The sequence below is a fragment of the Miniopterus natalensis genome, chromosome 9 (assembly GCF_054644295.1).
Source record: "Miniopterus natalensis isolate mMinNat1 chromosome 9, mMinNat1.hap1, whole genome shotgun sequence".
Lineage (NCBI taxonomy): Eukaryota > Metazoa > Chordata > Mammalia > Chiroptera > Miniopteridae > Miniopterus > Miniopterus natalensis.
Genome location: NC_142089.1, coordinates 1,258,344 through 1,276,736, shown reverse-complemented (window position 1 = coordinate 1,276,736; position 18,393 = coordinate 1,258,344). Strand labels below are relative to the sequence as shown.

At 61.0% G+C, this 18,393-nt stretch overlaps 1 long non-coding RNA gene across 2 annotated transcripts; it reads left to right on the top strand.

Annotated features, from left to right (window-relative positions):
• The first annotated feature begins 462 nt into the window (after nucleotides 1–462).
• On the top strand, nucleotides 463–13,494 carry LOC148092329 (uncharacterized). Of its 2 annotated transcripts, none has more exons than XR_015714999.1 (2): nucleotides 463–499; nucleotides 11,914–13,494. It is a non-coding gene; the product is annotated as an uncharacterized LOC148092329 (long non-coding RNA). The 2 variants fall into 2 exon arrangements; XR_015714998.1 differs by lacking the exon at nucleotides 463–499 and adding an exon at nucleotides 704–1,316.
• Nucleotides 13,495–18,393: the final 4,899 nt, after the last annotated feature.

Genomic DNA, 18,393 nt, shown 5'->3' with positions numbered 1-18,393 from the left:
CGGCCCTCGCGGCTCCCTCGCGCCGGGGCCGCCGCGCGCCGGCCGTTCGGACGCGGGTCCGGCGGGCGTTTCTCGCATTTTTTTTTGGTGCCGATTCCACAGCTTCGCGTCCGCCCGCTGCCCGCTCTCCTCCCGGCCTGTCCCCGGGGTCGCCGCCCCTGACCCCGCGATCGCCAAAAGGGGGTGTCCGCGCCCCGCGCGCGCGCGCGCCCCAACCCGGCTCCTCCGAAGCCGCCGCCCCCCTCGGGCCTCGCGGGGGCCCCCGCCCCTCCCCTTCGCCCCCACCCGACCGCGGCCGCTTCGGGCTTCGCGGCTCAAAAACAGCAGCGCCAGCGCCGCCGGCTCCGCGCTCGCCGCTGCCCCGGGCCGGCGGGCCAGACGCAGCCGGGTCACCGCGGTCCCGCGCGGAGCCGCGGGGACGGACGCCCGGCCCCGGGAGGCAGCGCCCGCGCCTCGGCGCCCCGGGGCAGCCCGTGCCCTCGGCCTCCGCGGCCCGCAGGTGAGTACCCGGCGCTCGGAGCTGGACCATCTCCAGGGAGCGGGGCCCCGGGGACACTCCCCCCTCGCCCGGGCCCAGGTGTGTCGCGGCCCCAGCGCCCGCGGAGCAGGTGGAGAAGGGCCAGCGGACGCCCGGCGGGTGCTCCTGCCCGCGCCCTCGGCTCAGAGGCTGGGCAGTGGAGGGACGGGCCGGGTGCGGGCAGGGGGTCCGGGCGCGGGACCCGGTGGGGACTGAGAATTCCTCAGTCGTCCGTCTGGGGTTCAAGAATGAATTGGAAGTGGGGGAAGCACGGCCTCCGCGCCTTTTGGAGAACCAGGGTCTCCCAGGCTGCGGGACTTGGAGGTACCTCGGAGTCAACCTGAGCCTGGAAGGGGCCGTGCCATGCGGGGTCTCTGCCGCCTGGGGGGGCCTCCTGGCCATGCCCTTCCCCCGTGTTGTGCAGTGAGACCAGCAGCCCTCTCCTGGGACCTACACTGGGACCCGCGCCCTGATCATAAAAGAAGTGAACCCACCGAGGAGCTAACCCGCGACCCCCCGGGGAGGGGGACCCCGACGGCGAGGGGCGCACGGCCTGCGCGGCCCCAGAGGAAAAACCGGGCAGAGCGGGATTTGCACGAGCCCGCGGGTGGCGCGCTGGGCCTTCCGCCCTCCTGCCTCCTGAGCCCGCAGCGCTGCCCGGAATTCGAACCCCGACGGAGCTCCCACTGCTCGGGGTGTCCAGGCCTGCGCCCCGCCCCGCTCGCCCCCGGGAAAGAACGCGCTCCCCGCCTGGCTCTGGTTCTCACTGCCAGCTGCCTCCGCCGATCCTGGCCCTTAGGTGAGTGATGCCCGCGGAGGGGGCACTGCGCGCGTAGGCGCCCAGCCCCGGTGCCCGGTCCTTCTGAGAGTCTGTCTCTCCCCCACCCACCCACCCACACACTGTGTCTCCCGCGGCGCTCAGAGGGCCCCAGGGCCTGGCTTCCCATCTCTCCGTGCCCACTGGGGACTAGGACATTGCTGCAGACCGGCTCAGAGCCCACTCGCGCCCAGGGTGGGGAGGGTGGCTGCTGGCAGAGGCAGGGAGGAAGGCTGCTGGATCCCCAGAACTCTGGAGCCGCCCGCCCAGCCCAGCCAAGGCGGGCTCCAGCCAGTGGGCCCCAAGACCCCGGTGCAGGGAGCCACTCAGCAAGGTTAGTCGGAGACCTGGGAAAATACAGGGTGGCTGTGAGGAGCTCCCACCTGCAGAGGGTGCCTCCCACCCCCTGACTCCAGCCCAGCGCAGGTCCCCTGCCCTGGAAGCAGACCACTGACCACGAGGTGAGGAAGACCCCGACTTCCTCTGGGGGCACCCTGCTCACTCAGGCCCTCTTCTACTCCCTCCCTCAGCTGAGGAGGCGATTATAATCCTCAGAGCAGGACACCCTGAGACTCGGAGACTGCACCCTGGCCGGGGCCTAGGGAAGGAGGGCCCGCCCTAGACGGCACTCTCGCCTCCTGCTAGGACCCTGCTGGGGTGGGGGTGGGACAGCCGCTCGGGCGGCCTGGAGGAGGGGAACCTAGAGGTGAGGGTGGCAGGGGTCGGGCAGGGTGCCAGTCCACACACACACACACACCCGCCCCCAGGTGCTGCAGCTCCTTCAGGGTCTCCTCCAATCGGCTCCGATCAGCTTAAACAGCCCTGGCAGGCCTTCTCCAAGGCCAAGGTCCTGGCGAGGCTGGGCCCTGGCCTAGCCAGGCCCTGCCCCCGCGTGGCCAGACTTAGAAGGAGAGCAGGTCAGGCCTTGTGGAGTCCCAGCGAGAGAGCGGGGCGAGGGAGGGAAGCCGAGAGGCAGGTTGTCCTGGGTCCCCAGCTCTGCGTCCTGCCCGCAGACATTTGGGGACTTGGGGGGAACAGGTGTGGGCAAGTGGGGGTCAGTTTTCATTTCGTTGATACTAAAAGATTTAAGGGCCGTTTTCGAAGTGAGCACAGCTCTGAGGAGTGTGTGGCCCACAACTCCGGCCTCGCACTCCCCCACCCCCACCCCGGCACCCTCCCCAGTGACCTCCTTGGCTTCAGGCTCCCTCAGATTGTGGAGGCTGATGAGCTGTGGGGTGGCTGCAGGGACACGCCTTACACTCTCTGTGGTTTGAAATCGACTTTGTTGCTGGGGTCAGGGGATTGGAGAGACTCCTGCACACCGGAGCCCGCGTGGGTCGGAGCTCTGCCCGCTCCCGCCTGCCTGGCAAGCAGGTAGGCACAGCTGGAGACCCCGGCCCAGGCATGCTCCTTTGGGAAAGGGTCAGGTCGGGAGAGCCAGCCAAGCGGCCCCTCAGTGCTGTAGAAGCATGGTAGTGCCGACAAGTGTGGCGGGTCCCCCGCTCCGGGGAGAAGCCTGCGTGTGCTAACATCGCACTAGGGCCCACTGTGCACTCTGGAGTCCAGGAGTCCATGCACTGCGGGGCTAAAGCGGCCCTCTGCTTGGCCAGGACTGTGCCCCAGGCCAACCCCCCGAGGCCCAGCCTCTGGAGAGGCCGTCTGCACTGGGAGATCTGTGTGCCTGGAGGTGCAGGGTCCAAGCCGGCCCAGCCCAGCGGCCCGTCCAGGCCCTCAGGCCCCAGGGAGCCCCCTGCAGACTGCACACTCAGGGACGTGGGACCCATCAGCTGCCTCAGGACAGATGCCCGGATCTGGCTGGGTTCCTGGCTCCCCTCTATGCTCTGTGCCCCCTAAGCTCTGCCCGGTGGTCAGGCGTGCAGTTTCGGGGATCTGTGGGGTTCCAGGTCAAGTTTGCTCGCCGTTTGGCTCCTGCTTAGCCAGAGGCTGAGTAGCTGACAGCATGAAAGCCTTGCTCCCTCGTGTACCTGTGGACGGGCCTCCGAGGCTCCAGCTGCCCCAGGAGGGGTCCCGACCACCAGCCCTCACCCCGCCTCCTACGAGATGCGGGTGTTCCTCTCTGGGCACCTTCTCCTGCCCTGCGCCAGGTGGAAACGGCTCCCAGATTTTAGCAACAGAAAAGGCTGGAGCCCACGAGGGACACTTGGGGACCAGCCAGTTTGGTTCTCACTATGCAAAGGAGCCCACGAGGTGGCCTTGGCGCCCAGCAGGAGGCTCTTTGGGGACTGACGGCAGAGGCCTCGCAGCCTGGGGTGAATTGTTAGCTCCAGTGTTTGATATAGAATGGGGGTGGGGTGGGGCATGGACCACCTGCAGGGCCATTTCCTCCCCTCGGGGGGCTGCCACTGGGGCCCATAGCCCGGCTGCCCCCAGCACCCGCGCCTCCACTCCAGACTGGGACCCCGGGAGGCCCCCGTTTTCCCCTTTCCTACCCCAGATCACTTTCAAGGACGGGACTCGGGTCCGATCCGGTCGCCGTCCCAGTGAGTTCCGAAGCCGGGAGGCAAGGCTGTTCCCTGCGCTGCTCAGCGTTGAGGCCTCGCCCGGTCCCTGGTTCTGGGACGGGTCCCCGAGGGGGCCGGAGATGCTCCCCACCTGGACTTCCCCGGGAATGTGAGCCCTGTAGTCAGTTTCGAGCAAACCTACCCTGTTCCCAGACTGAAGGACTCTGTCCCAGAAAGACGGGCAGCCTCCGGGGAGGGCCGGAGACTTCTCTGCAGGACCTGCCTTCTGGTGGCCTGGCTGGGGGGTCCTCTCAGGCGCGCAGACGCCTCCCGCGCAGGCACCCCGGGTCTGCCCCGCGCGTTTGGGGCGGCACACCCGTCTTTTTGTTTTGAGTTTTAATTTAAGAGGTGGAGACGCACGTGCGCTTGAGCTCCCCGTCCGAGCACCGGAGGGGGTTGGCCCCTGCAGGCGGCCCCGGCCCCGCGGCCGGTCGGGAGAGGTGCAGGGGCCGCCCCTCCCCGGCGGAGCGCACCCGGGCGGACCGAGGCGCGGGGCTCGGGCAGGGCGCGGGGCGGCCGCGGGAGCCGTAAACGAAATCGCGCTCCCACGCTTCCCTGCTGCCTCGAAGAGCCTGTAAAACCCCCACCACGAATCCTGTGGTTCGGTTCGCGTCGGTCGTGAGCCCCTGAGCTCCCCCGGCGCCCCGAGACCCCGGCACCGCCTGGAGCGGGGACCCTCGCGCGCTCCGCCCCGCAGGCCGGGAGCAGCTGCGCTCCCGGGGCGCAGCCGAGCGCGGCGGGGTGTCCGCTCCGGGCGGGCGGCCGTGTCCCCCCCCGAGGGTGTCCACTCGGGGCGGCCGCGTGGACGCAGAGCCCGCAGGGTGTCCGCTCCGGCGGCCGCGTGGACGCATCGCCTCCCGCGCCCGGGTCCGGCTGCGCGCGGGCGGCAACGAAAACGGCGAGCGCGTCCCCCCCGTGGACCGCAGAGTCCGGGGAGCCGCTGGGTGGGAGCCCCTTCTTCACGGCCCCAAAGGCCCCGGAGCCGGGGACACCAGACCGGCCGCCTGGCTCCCGGGGAGACGCCCCAATGGGCTCCCGCCCGAATCCACAGGTCGGTTCCCAAAGGCCCTTTCTCTTCCCTCCTCTCCGCCGGGGTCTCTGGCCCCCACCCCCGACCTCCTACTTTGGGAACGAAATCGCGCCTGGGGTCCTGAGGGCTAGACCCCCTGAGGGCAGACGCGCCCCTGGACCGTAGATGGTCCTGCACGCCTCAGTTTCCCCATCTGTGAAATGGGGCCGGAGACGCCTGTGCCCCTCTCACAGGTTTATGTGGGTTAAAGGGGGAACCACAGAAACGAGGGGGGGGAATGCAGCCCACCCTTTGGGGCCACGTTTAAGCCGAGTGGCCCCGAGGTGGTCCGGGAGGTGAAGGGGTGCGGGGTGGCTCTTAGCGACCCCTGCCCATCCCTGCTTCTGTGAGACCCGTTCCCAGGTCTCCTGTCTCCAGGGCTGGTGGAGGAGGGTGAGGGTCCCGCTCGCCCCTGGACGGGTTTGGCTTGCCCTGGGCTTCTCTCGGGGTCCTCTGGGCCCGGGATGCAGGGAGAGGTGACCCACCAGGTCCAGCTCTCGGAGTGGCCCACCCTGCACCCCGTATCTCACCGCGGGCAGGTGCTGGGGCTGCCAGGGAGGAAGGACAAGCCACAGAGGCCCTGGTGCCCCCCCAGCTCCTGGGAGGGACACACCCGTCTCCCTCACTCCCCTGCCTGCCAGGACTTGGGTGTTCCTGGTTTTGGGGGCCTGCGTGTCCGGGCAAGCCTGGGCGGGACCCTCAGGGCGTGACCTTGGAAGCTTGGGCTCCTTTAGCTTCCCTTAAACTACGCCCCTGGGTGTTGACTTGCTGGGCGGGGGGAGCTAGAGGAGGGAGCAGGACCAGAGCAAACCTGGCTGCCCACTGCTCCCAACCCACTGCTCCCAACCGGACCCTGGGGGGCGAAGGGGGAGGAAGCTGCGGCAGACGGGAGAGCCCCAGCGGACACTCCCTCCCCCACCACGCTGTGCCCGCTACTGAACCTGTAACCTCTGGCCGGAGGTGGAGACTAGAAAAGGGCGGAGATCTGGACGGCCTCCCGCAGGGGAGAAAATCACCTCTGCTGAGTGGCCCAAGGTGAGGGAGCGAGTCCGAGTGTCCTCCAGGGGCAGGGCCTTTGGCTTCCGTGGAAGTGAGGCTCCCGCACCCAGGACCCAGGCTCTAGGGAGGGAGCCGGGTACAGGCAACTGGCTCCACTACCTCAGGTTTTGCCACCTGCAGGGCCGGGAGGGTGCCCCCCTGCCATCCTTGCCCCCTGCATCCCAGACCTAAGCCCCTCGACGAAGGAACAAGCGATGTTCAGAGAGGCAGAGACACACATACAAGGTCCCAAGGCCCCTGAAGCCCAGGCAGGTCAGAAAACTTCCTGAGGACCAACTGTGTGCCAGGCCCAGGGACTAGGGTAAGGACCCCATGATTCCGGCCCTGAGAAGCCCCCCACTCATGGGGACCCCCTTGATATCACTGGAATTATAATGGGAGTCTGTGCCCGGTGGGGGTCAGCAGAGAAATTGCCTGGGCGCTGTTCCCTGCACCCTGTCTTCCCTCGGCCCGATGCATGCGGCTATGCTGTGACCCCCTCCCAGGGCAAGCAGTCAGCTGGGGGGGAGTGAAGACCGAAGGAGCCTCAGCATAGTCAGAGCCAGGATCTTCCCCACTCCCTCCCCCTGGAACCCTGGGTCAACCGTCCAGCTTCCTGGGAGCCCCGGTTTCTTACGTGTACCTGTCTAGCCAGAGGGAGGGTTACAGGAATTGACGCGTGGGGGGGTCCTGGAGCTTCCTGGGAGCTCTGCAGGTTGTTGGAGCAGAGACTGCTGGTGGCAGGGGTTCCTGTGCCCTCTGACCCCTCCCCTCCCAGAACCAAGGCCTGTCCCAAAGGCTCTGAGTTGGAGTCACGGAGGGCAGCCACCTGGCTGGGCACAGAGGGCGAGTGTGGCAGGGACTGACAGTGCTCCTGGGAGCCCTCAGGCGGGTCTTAAGGGGCTTCCAGGGTCTGCCTCACCCTTGTGACCTTGGCCTGCCCCGGTCTTGCCTGGTCAGCGTGGAGACTGAGGGTCAGCTGGTCTTCCGGCACCTGCGATCCATGCTAAGGCTCTTGGATCAGGCTGCGGACCCAGCATTCATTCGTTCATTCATTCATTCACTCACTGGCACATGGCCGAGGCCTCAGCGAGGCTGTGGGCTGCTAGAGCTGATGGTCCCATGGTGAGGCTGGCCTTGGAGGGCGGGTCCTGCAGCAGACTTGGGGCTCCAGGGCATCCGGCTCCCCGGGAAGCCCCAGCCTGGAGCCAGCTGAGAGCTGGAATGAATGAGGGGTGCTGAGCAGGTGGGAAGTGACCCTCGGACCCCCACAGCCTAGCTGCAGCCCAGGGAAAGACAGAAGGAGGCCAAGGGCAACACTACAGGACGTCGGAGTGGAGGCTGCAGCCCTGGGCTGAGTGGCCTGTCCTTCATCTGTCCCGGCTTGCAAAGGGCCACCTGCATTCAGCAGCCAGCACCAGTCCCACCAAGGGGACCAAGCAGTGAGCGAGGCACCCAGGGGCCCCGCTGCATGGGACACGTTGGCCAAGGAAGCCGACTTGCTCGGAGCCCTCCGTGGGACCATGAGGCCGGGACGCCATCAGGAGGCTGTCTATCCACAGGGTTGCCTGGCCTGGAGCGATCGAGCCAGGTGGTGCTAGTCTCCTGTGCCCGGCAGGCTTGGCTCCTGCCCCTGTGCCTCACAGGGCCATGGGACCCTCACGACAATCTCATGCCATAGGAGCTGCAATTGTCTGCTCCTTACCAATGGGGAAACTGAGGCTCGGAGGAGCGAGGCGTGCCATGGGTGAAGGGGAGCGGGGCCCGCCGCCTGACAAAGCCCTACTCCAGGTGACCCAGGCAGGTGACGGGATAACACCTAGGTAGGCGGGTGGGGTCTCTGCCCGGACCCTTTCCCGGGTGTGAGCTCCCCAGTGCTCTGGGCTGGCATCACCCACCCACGTGCTCCCAACAATAACTGAGACATTTATTTGCCTGTGTCCAGAAAGACAGCTCTTTAGGGTCACTGTACCCTGAGTCCAGCTCTCTCTGGGGAGTCAGCCCCCCTCAGGGTGGCCATCCCAGGACTGTTCTGGGAGCAGGTCCCACGACCCAGCCAGTGGCTTTGGGGGCCCACGGGGGAGGGGGGTCACGCACCACCCAGGTCATGCTCAGCATCTGGGCTCCTGGTGAGGTCTTTCCAATCATAAAACGTGTCGTTTAGAAGATGCGTCAGTGACATGTGCGCCAAGCCCGGCCCACTCAGGACGCGGCCGCTCTGATACACACGGACACGCCGTTCCCGCATCGGAGAAGTCACAGTTTCCCGTGGGAACGCAGCGCCTTTCAGGGGGTTAATTAATGAACAGCAGGCGATTGTTCGGGGCGCGTGGTGGCGGAGGGTGGTTTCCATCCGAGGACAGACGCCGGGGCCGGCCCCTCCGTACTCAGCCTTTTTGTGTAATAATCACCTTGGCTTCACCTCCGCCTTTAATTTTTACAGCTGGAGCTGTTTATCCTACCCCAACTCTCACTGAAACGGGAAAACTGTCACTTAAACAAAGCCATTGAAAACTCGGCGTCGTATGTGGATTTCTTAACATAAATAAATCACACGCACCAAGATTTATGTTCTCCGAGTGATGTCATGCCCCGAGGTCGGCTTTCCCATCGGCACTGCCCTCGGCCGCTTTCCTCGGGAGCGTGTGTGCCTGAGTGTGTGTGTGCGTGAGTGCGTGAGCGTGTGTGCGTGCATGTGTGTGCATGTGTGTGCATGTGTGTGTGCATGTGTGTGAGTGCCTGAGTGTGTGAGTGCATGTGTATGTGTGTGCCTGTGTGTGCGCTTGTGTGCATGCATGTGTGTGCGTGTGTGCATGTGTGTGTGCATGTGTGTGAGTACCTGTGTGCCTGAGTGTGTGAGTGCATGTGTGTGCCTGTGTGTGCGCATGCATGTGTGTCTGTGTGCGTATGTGTGTGCATGTGTGTGAGTGCATGTGTGCATGACTGTGTGAGTGTGTGTGTGCATCTGTGTGTGAGTGAGCGTGTGTGTGTGTGTGTGTGTGTGTGTGTGTGTGTGTGTGTGCGCTTTTTGCAAAACAAGAGAAGCCACCCTGGCATCCTTGCCATTCTTTTTTCTCCTCTCAGCCCAGGACATGAGAACTGTCTGTCCCCCGGGTCAGCCCAGCAGAACCGGATCTAAGTGGGGGAAACCGTTTCAACCCCACAGACTGCTTTTAAAGCCATGGGTGTTTTTTTAAAAAAAAAAATGTTTTTATTGATTTCAGAGACAGGAAAGGACAGGGAGAGAGAGAGAGAGAAACATCAATGAGAGTCATTGATCGGCTGCCTCCTGCATGCCCCCGACTGGGGATCAAGTCTGCAACCCGGGCCTGTGCCCTGACCGAGAATCGAACCCTGACCTCCTGGCTCATAGGTCGCCGCTCAGCCACTGAGCCACCACGGCCGGGCTGAAGCCTTTGCTTTTGAAGTGTAAGTTCTGAGGCTGGAAGACGGTTAAAGCTGCCCAGAGAATTTGCGCAGACCCAGCAGAAGCAGACGGTCCCCTGGGTCCCCAGAGCCCACACCGCGGCTCGGGGCAGAGCACTCGCGTTGAAGTGAATGAGGGACATGAACACTGCCAGCGACGGGCGCATGAGACGAGGCCTGTCCGCACCACGCAGGGGATTGGGGGCCATAGACAGGGCTGAAGACCTGACACGCCCACGACCTGAATGAACCTCGAGAACTTTGTTCTCAGTGAAAGAAGCCGGTCACAGAAGGCCACGCACTGGACGATTCCACTCGTGGGCAGTGTCCAGGACGGGAAATCCATAGAGACAGCAAAGAGACTTGTGGCTGCTGGGGGCCGTGACCGAGAAGTGGGAGTCACTGCTTGGGGGGGCGGGTTTCCTTCTAGGAAGAAAAGAAGCTTCTGGAACTAGATGGTGGTGATGGTGGCACCACATTGTCAGGGTGTGAAGTGCCACGGAACTGTACACCAACAACTGGTGAATGTCAGCAAATGTGAATTAAGTCACAATAAATCTGTTATTTAAAAAAACGCTACTACGCCCTGGCTGGTGTAGCTCAGTTGGTTGGGCATCGTCCCAGGTACCAAGAGGTGGCCGGTTCCATTCCTAGTCAGGGCACATGCCCTGGTGGTGGGCTTGATGCCCAGTAGGGGACGTGCAGGAGACAGCCATTGATGTTTCTCTTTCATCGATGTTTCTCTCTCTCTCTCTAAAATCAATAAAAACATTTTTTTAAAAAATAAAACCCTGCTACTTGAGCATTCACATTTAAAGAACTTAATATTCATCTTTAAAACCTTTTTTTAAAATGTAGTCTAGTGTGTGAGATGCACATGCACACCCTGACGGGCGCGGTGTGAGCCCCCTCCTCAAATTGCATCCCTTCCCACCAGCCCAGAAGTGGCCGCCACCCAGGTCGTTGTGTTAACCCTCTGTGTCTGATCGCCTGATGCGAGGCCTGAACTGTGAGTTTAGCTGTGAAAGTTTAATGAAGTTGAAATGCGTGAGGGACATTAAAACCGTCACTATGAGTCAGTGAGTGTAGCACATCCACGCTGTGGAATGTTATTTGGGCACAAAAAGGCTTGCGGCTCTGACAGAGGCTACGACACGGATGAGCCTTGCCAACATGCTACGTGGAAGGAGCTGGACGTTAAATGCCACATACTGGACGACTCGTATTTATAGACGTGTCCAGAACAGGCCAGTCCCTGGGGACAGAACGCAGACTGGTGGTTGCCTAGCCATGGAAAGAAAGGTAGTGGCGTCTCTGGCAGGTGCCGGTTTTAGGAGGGCGTGAGCCAGACCACAGCCTGGCTCCAGCCCCAGGGCACCGATGGGAGACCCTTGATTGGGAGCCAGCAGGAAAACAGGGCTGACCAAGGTCGGGCATCCAGCCGATTGCAGTGTGGGCCGTGCATTCATCTGAGCGGCAGGCATTCACTGCACACCTACTACGTGCCAGCATGGCCACAGGCCTCAAGGATGCAGCCATGACTGAGGTGGACAAAAGCCCCGCCCCCACCTCCCCTGGAGCTCGCCTTCCATAAGACCCCTGCCCAGCACATTGGAAAGAGAAACTGGAGAGGAGAGGGGGAAGGAGCCAGGGGGAGGAGGGTCCAATTTTCAATCGAGAGGTGGGGGTTGCAATCAAGGTTGCAGATGGCATTAAGATGATTACTCAGCCGACCGGCGGGCAGGGAGTGTCCCTGGATTATACAGGTGGGCTCCATATTATCACAAGAGTCCTAAAATGTGGTAGATGGAGGCAGAAAGATTCAGCTGCCTTGCCGGCTTTGACTATGAAAGGGGGACCATGAGCCAAGGAATGTGCAGCCTCCAGAAGCAGGAAAATGCATCCAGACCCCCTTCCCCAGAAAGGAAAGCAGCCCCACTGATACCTCAACATCTCCCGATACCGGTGAGACCCATTTTAAACAGACCTTAGTGCTGTTTTAAGCCACTAAATTTGTGGTAATTTGTTACAGCAGCCACAGGATACTCATACCCAGGGGTGAGGCAGGAACCTCAGCCATATGAGGTCAAGACAAGCCGGTGAAGGTAAAGGTCTGAGCCAGGCTGCTCCAAACTGAGAAAAGAGAACCGTGACTGCAGGGATGTTGGTAACAGCAGTCCTCACATCTGGCCCCTTAGTCCCTGTGCTCCAATGTGGACCAGTCGCCCTGTCATCCTGCCCATGACCACCATCCTAGAACCTCCAATTGTTTACCTCTGGGGAACTTCTTTGAATCTCTGGCTCCCTGGCACCTATATTTTCTTGGCTTACGTGTTCATTTTCGTAGAGTGCATCCTCTAATAACTTCTGATGAATCGGGAGGTAAGCTTCTTAGGACCTCGGCTGTCTGAAAATGCCTTTACACCCTCACAGAGTCATCGTTTGGCCAGGTATAGAATTCTTGATTGGAAAGGATTTTCATTGCTGAATTGTAAGAGCTTTGCCTTATGTCTTTTGCTTTCAGGGCAGCTGTTGAGAAGTCTTTAGAGAGTCCGTGTCCTTCTGCTCTGTGTGTGACCTGCTCTTTCGTCTTTGGAACCTTATGGAACATTCTCTCTGTCCCAAGCGTCCTGCTCTTTCACAATGATGAGCCCTGCAGTGTGTCTGTTTGCATCCCACTGTGGGTCCTCTCACACCGGAAGCTTATGTCTTCAGCTCTGAGAAATCTTCTGGAAACCTTTTGTTGCTGATATTCTACCCTCTGTTTCTTCTGGGATTTTTTTATTTTTTTTTTTTTGGTTTGGTTTTTTTTTTGTTGTTTTCTTTTTGCTTTTGGAAACTGATAGTATGAAGTAGGCTGTGTGTCTTCCAAATGACTCCGTTGTATTTGTTTAAGTCTCTGTCTTCCTTCCAATATCTGTTTATCCTTGGCTGTCAGCCCATGATGTGAGCGGAGCACAGAGCTGGGTGGCAGACGTGAGAGTAAGGGGGGCTTGTTGCCTCTGAGATTCGGGAAGGGGGGGTCCTGGGAGCCCTTGATGTCAGCGTCTTTAGGAAGCTCCTAGGGAATGCGGGAGGGTCTGGCTGCCAGCCTTCTGGGAGCCGAGCTGGGGTCTCCGCAGTCAGCTTTCCATTGGGGCTGCCTATGGTCCAGAGAGTCGACCTTCGGCCTTTTGCTGATTCGGGGGAGGGGCACCTGGGGAGGGAGTAGATCTAGGAATCGAACTTCCTCAAGCCCCTGTCACTCTAGACTCCTGATCGTCCCCACTCCTGCACCCCTAGTTCCAGGGGCACTTCTGCGGCCAATCCTGAGTTTGGGGATCTTCTTGTATTAAATCTGGTAAAATATCACTGTCCCCACTCTCCACTCAGGGCTGCCTTTCTCTTGCCGGTGACCCATGACGGCAGGTCCATCTGTAATTCACCTTTCAGATGGTCATCGTTGCCCTGTCCGCCCCTCCCTCGTGGGCAAACGTCCATTCACGTCTCTTAGTCATGGTTGAAGTGGAGTTTGCAGAGGAAAAGCCACCAGATGTGTGTGACCTGCCATAGTAACCCGGAGGCCGCGGTGACTGTTTTAGAAAGTCCGCATCCATCCATCAGTGCAGGCCTATCCCGCTCAGGTCTCCGGGGCCCTGACCCGTGACGTCCCCAGAGCGTCCCTGTGGCACATTCCGGAAACAGGACATGCTGACCATGACGTCTGTTAGGGCCACTCAATGGGCTGCTGTGTGGACAGTGGGCGTGGTGCCGTGGCTGCTGACCCACTGCTGTATTGACATGTCCCCAACGTGATGCGACCTTCAGGAAGGTAGATTGAAGTGTTAACGGCGGTTCTCTCTGAGGGATGGTATTTCAGGACATTACAGCCTTTTCTTCCATTACATGTATCTGCATTTTTATGTTTCTCCAGTGACTGTATATTTGTTGTGCAATTGTTACAATATTTAAAATCAAAAACAAAACCCAGCTGACCTTCAAGAGCCAGCTCAGACGTCACTACCTTCCGGAAGCTTCTCCGGATCCCGCTGCAGGTAACGCTCCCCTCACCGCATACGTGAGACGGGCTTTAAATAAAACTTCATTTTCTAAATATCAACTTAAAGCCTGGCCAGTGTGGCTCAGTGGTTGAGCGTCAACCTATGTACCTGGAGGTCACAGTTTGATTCCCAGTCAGGGCACATGCCCGGGTTGCGGGCTCCATCCCCGGTCGGGGGCGTGCAGGAGGCCGCCGATCGGTAATTTCTTCTGCCAGGGTCTGGGAGGCTGGGGACACACTCTGAGCTGGACTCAGTTTCCTCATATGTTCAGATGGGGGGAGGGGCATCTGTCCCTGGACCCCAAACCCGAGGCCTGGGGATGGGGTCAACCTGCTCACGTGCACCCCAGGGGCCCTGTGCACAGGACCTGAGCACACCTGTTGGGCCCCAGTCTCCTCACCTGTAAACATGAGAACACCCCCCCTCCCCGGGCCTCTGCGGGGTGAAGGTCGGGGGTGCCTGCGGAGGGCTGAGAATTCCACACAGGAATGACCACCTGAGCCACTTCTAAGCGCACCGTTCAGTGGCATTAAGCACATTCACATTTTGTGCAGCCAGCACCACCACGATCTCCAGAACTTTCCATCTTCCGGCCCCCAAATGTCCTTAAAAACAACTGACACTTGGAAAAAAAAACCCCACTGAAATTCCCTCCAGGGACTAGGCCTGATGTTCAGAAGCAACAGCGTGACGTGAGCCCAAGGAGCTCCTGCTCAGCGCACATCCCCGCCTGAGATGCAGGTGCATGCTTGGCACACGCGGAGCCACGTGCACGCCCCGGGGATGGAGAAGGGCTGTGTAGACACCGCTGGAGTCACCCGTGCTGTGGAAGCCAGGACGAAGCCCAGGAGGCAGCCCAGGCTTTGAGGGCAGAGCTTAGCCATGGGGGGCCCACAGCCAGGTGGTCCCTCCGCAAACCCACCAGGTAAAGCTGGTCTCTCCCTCCACCAAGGGGCCTTCTCTGCACATAGACACGGCCCCTCGGGCCTGCAGGAGAGCGGGAGCTTACCAGAGCTACAAGGCCGTCTCCTCCAGGAAGCCCTCCTGACCCACGGCAGCCCAGCGGGACTCACTCCTCACTCCGTGGCCCCCAGAACCTGCACAGGCCACAGTTAGAAGCTTGCACACAGTGGGCTCTCACGGGAGGCGCTCGCAGCCCTGACTCCGCCCCTGTGGGCACACGGCGGTGCACCAGCAAACAGAGACCCCTGGGCTAGGTGGTCAGAAGAGAGCTGTCTGGACAAGTACACAGAGACCGGCTCCCTCCCACGGAGCCCCTGGAAGGGGGGCTGGCCTGCGGCGGCCGAGGGCTGAGGAGCTCTCTATACCCGGCCCCTCGCTCCCCTGCGGGCTCACCCGGGAGCCGTGCACATGCCCCCTCCCTGCCCTCTGCATGCCGCTGCTCCGACACCTCCTGGGGGGGCTAACACCTCCTGTCCCCGCCAGGGCTGGGGTGGCCAGAGCAGCCACAGCTGCCTCCTGCTGCCCCACCCTGCTGCTGCCCCCAGCCTCCGCTTAAGGGCACGTGAGCAGGGTCCACTCAGCAGGCCTTCCGCTCTGCCTGTGGCCAGCCAGGAAGGGTGGTGGCCATGACATGTGGGGCGGACTGGTGGGGCCCCAGACCTGGCCCGGGCACCGTCCCCGCTGCTCTCGTGTCCTCCGCTGCCAGCCTTCTCCAGGCTGCTCCACCTCTCAGCTGCCCTCCCGCTGCAAGAGCCTCCTGGCTGCTTCCCAAGCATCTGCCCCCCATGCAACCCTTGAAGAGTCCCCCACAGTGTGGGCTTCTTGCCTCCGTTATTCCCCCTTATACTCTAGGCCAACAGAGACTGTGGCGCATCGGAGATGATCAGCAGGTTCGGATGCATATGGATAGAGGGAGGATGGGTGAATGGGTGGCGGAGCGAGTGGATGGATGGGTGGGTGGACAGGTGGGTGGTGAGTGGGTACATGGGTGGGTGGGTAGATAGGTAGATAGGTGGATGGTGGATGGATGGATGGATGGATGGATGGATGGATGGATGGATGGATGGATGAGTGGGTGGGTGGAAGGATGGATGGATGGTGGATGGGTGGGTGGATGGATGGATGGATGGATGAGTGGGTGGATGGATGAGTGTGTGGGAGGGTGGAAGGATGGATGGATGGTGGATGGGTGGATGGGTGGATGGATAGTGAATGGATGGATGGATGGATGGATGGATGGATGGATGGATGGATGGTGGATGGATGGATGGATGGATGAGTGGGTGGGTGGAAGGATGGGTGGATGGATGGATGGATGAGTGGATGGGTGGGTGGATGGATGGATGGATGGTGGATGGGTGAGTGGATGGATGAGTGGGTGGGTGGGTAGAAGGATCGATGGATGGGTGGATGGGTGGTGGATGGATGGATGGATGGATGGATGGATGGATGGATGGATGGATGGACAAATGACGGATGGATGGATGGATGGATGGATGGATGGTGGATGGATGGATGGATGGATGGATGGATGGATGGATGGATGGTGGATGGATGAATGGATGGACAAATGGATGGACAAATGACGGATGGATGGATGGATGGATGGATGGATGGATGGATGGATGGATGATGGATGGATGGATGGATGGATGGATGGATGGATGGATGGATGTCCCACTGAATTATCTGAGGAAACTGAGTTTAATAATGAAACTGGGAATGAACTGGGGAAACGGAAACCTATTGGGGAATGGAATTTGTTCAGGGTCACAGTGCACGTTGGCGACAGAGATAGCCCAGGACTCCAGACCTCTTCCTCCCTGCCCAGCTGTTTGCAGTAGTAAGTTTCGCCTTGACAGCCAGGGGAGACCCAGGCCGTATGTTTGCTGTTGGCCCCGGGGGGGCCCTGAGAGTCCAGGAGCTGCTCCTCCTCACCTCACCCATCTGCACCTGGAGGTACAGTCCCCAATCTGTCACATCCTGGCCATGTTCCCCAGGCGCAGAACCCGGGAGAGAAAAGATGGGGTCCAGCTCTCAGGTTACTGCTCAGAACAAATGAAAGGATAGGCCTGAAGGGCCAGGTGAACGGTGGTTACATGACATCTGTGCCCCGCCCCCCCCAGCCGTCACTGCCCTCTGCGCCTCGTTCAGCCGAAACTGCTCTCCAGGGTCCCGAGAGGCACCTGGAGGCGCCTGCCCCCTCCCGTCTTCTCCAACGCCCCCGGTAGCATCGCACATGCCCATCCAGCTCACTCCTCAGAATGACACACACGGCCCCCGGGCCCTGCTGAGCCCCCTCCCTGCGGCGGGCGCCTGGCTAGGTCCCCGGTCCCAGCTGCCCAAGGCAGGCAGGAAGCCCCGGGGGAGGTGTCCAGAGCGTGGGGCTCGTCCACGTATCCGCCTTTTCTGCACACCCTCCCCTTCCTAACATGCCCACAGTGGAGCATTTCCTGCGGCCTTGGGCGCCGCCGCAGCCCAGCTCTTCCCCGCCCCCCACCAGCGTGTCTTCCCTTGGGTGGGCCCCTGAAGCTGAGCCAGCAGGGCCTGGATGAGCCGCTGACCTTGCCCTGCAGAGGACTCGGCGATGAACCTGGCCAGGGTCCTTCCGGGGCCCTTCCTGGGTTGGGGTCCTGAGACCACCCCTGAGGCTCCCCAGGTGTCATCCCAGCCGGGTGTCACCAGGCCACCGTGCTGCGGGCCAGGCCTGGGCCGGGCTGTGGGCTCTGCTGGGTGCAGCGCAGCCTCCTCTAGGGCCTTGGGCCCCACAGGAGACTCTGACCCCCCGCCCCCCGAGATCCCTGCGGGGCTGCCCCAGGCTCTCTGTTGGACAAGCCGCTGCAGGAACGGCTCCAGGGTTTTTATGGGTTTGCCTTAAAGATTTTATTTCCAGAAAAAACCAAAGCAATTAATCCAAATTACAGAGTAGTCATTTACAATAATATTTGCTTTAAATATATATATTTTTAAAAACCCCTAAGCTGTGAGCCTCCAGTGGATTCGAGGTGAAGGACACCTTGAAATAATTATACGTTCTGCTTGTTTTATGTTGTGAAAATGGCCCGGCCGATTTGGGGAAGAATTGTAAAATGTTCGGCCGACTCCCTTATAAAGACGACGTTATTTTTTTTCTGCAAATTCTGCCAGGAGAACCACACCGGTCGTTCACCCTCTCGCCTCGAAGGTGGATTCCTTCCAGAGGCGCCCCGAGCGTTGGTCCAGCTGCCTCTCCGCCCAGCCCAGGCCAACGAGGGGAGACCAGGGGGACAGGGTCCGGCATGGTGGGGGGTCCCTGGGCTGGCAGACATCCAGGTGGGCGAGGCGGACCCCGGTTCACCAGCCCCCTTTGTCCTGGTGACTTTGGGGACCTTGCCCACTGGTTTGAGCACAGCCCAGAGAGGGGCCAGGCAGCCCTGCCCACTAGGACCCTCCGGCCAAGAGCATGTCGGGTGAGAGAGTTGGATGCCTGGAAAACGGGAATTGAAAGGAGTCAGTGGTGCAGCATCAGGTGCCCAGCCACGCTGGTCAGGGCGCCCGGCTGCGGGGCCAGTGCCGCCGCCGAGTGTCGGGGACCTCAGGCCGAGGTCTCCCTTCTGTTCCCCAGACGTGTGTCATCCAGCGTCCCCTCCCAGGCATATGATCGGAAAGGGGCTCTCCCCGGGTGGGTTTGCCTTTTCCGTTTCTTAACGCTGTCTTTCGAAGGACAAGATCTTTTAATTTTAACAAAAATTTTTTTAATTTTTGTTTTGCTGCTGTTGTTGTTAATCCTTGACTGAGGATATTTTTCCCTTCATTTTCAGAGAGTGGAAGGGAGGGGGAGAGAGAGAGAAACATCGATGTGAGAGAGACACATGGATGGGTCGCCTCCCGCACAATCCCCGACCGGGGCCAGGGATGGAACCTGCACCCCAGGTACGTGCCCTTGACTGGGAATCGAACCCGAGACCCTTCGGTGCAGGGCCGACGCTCCAACCACTGAGCAAAACCAGCCAGGGCGTTAG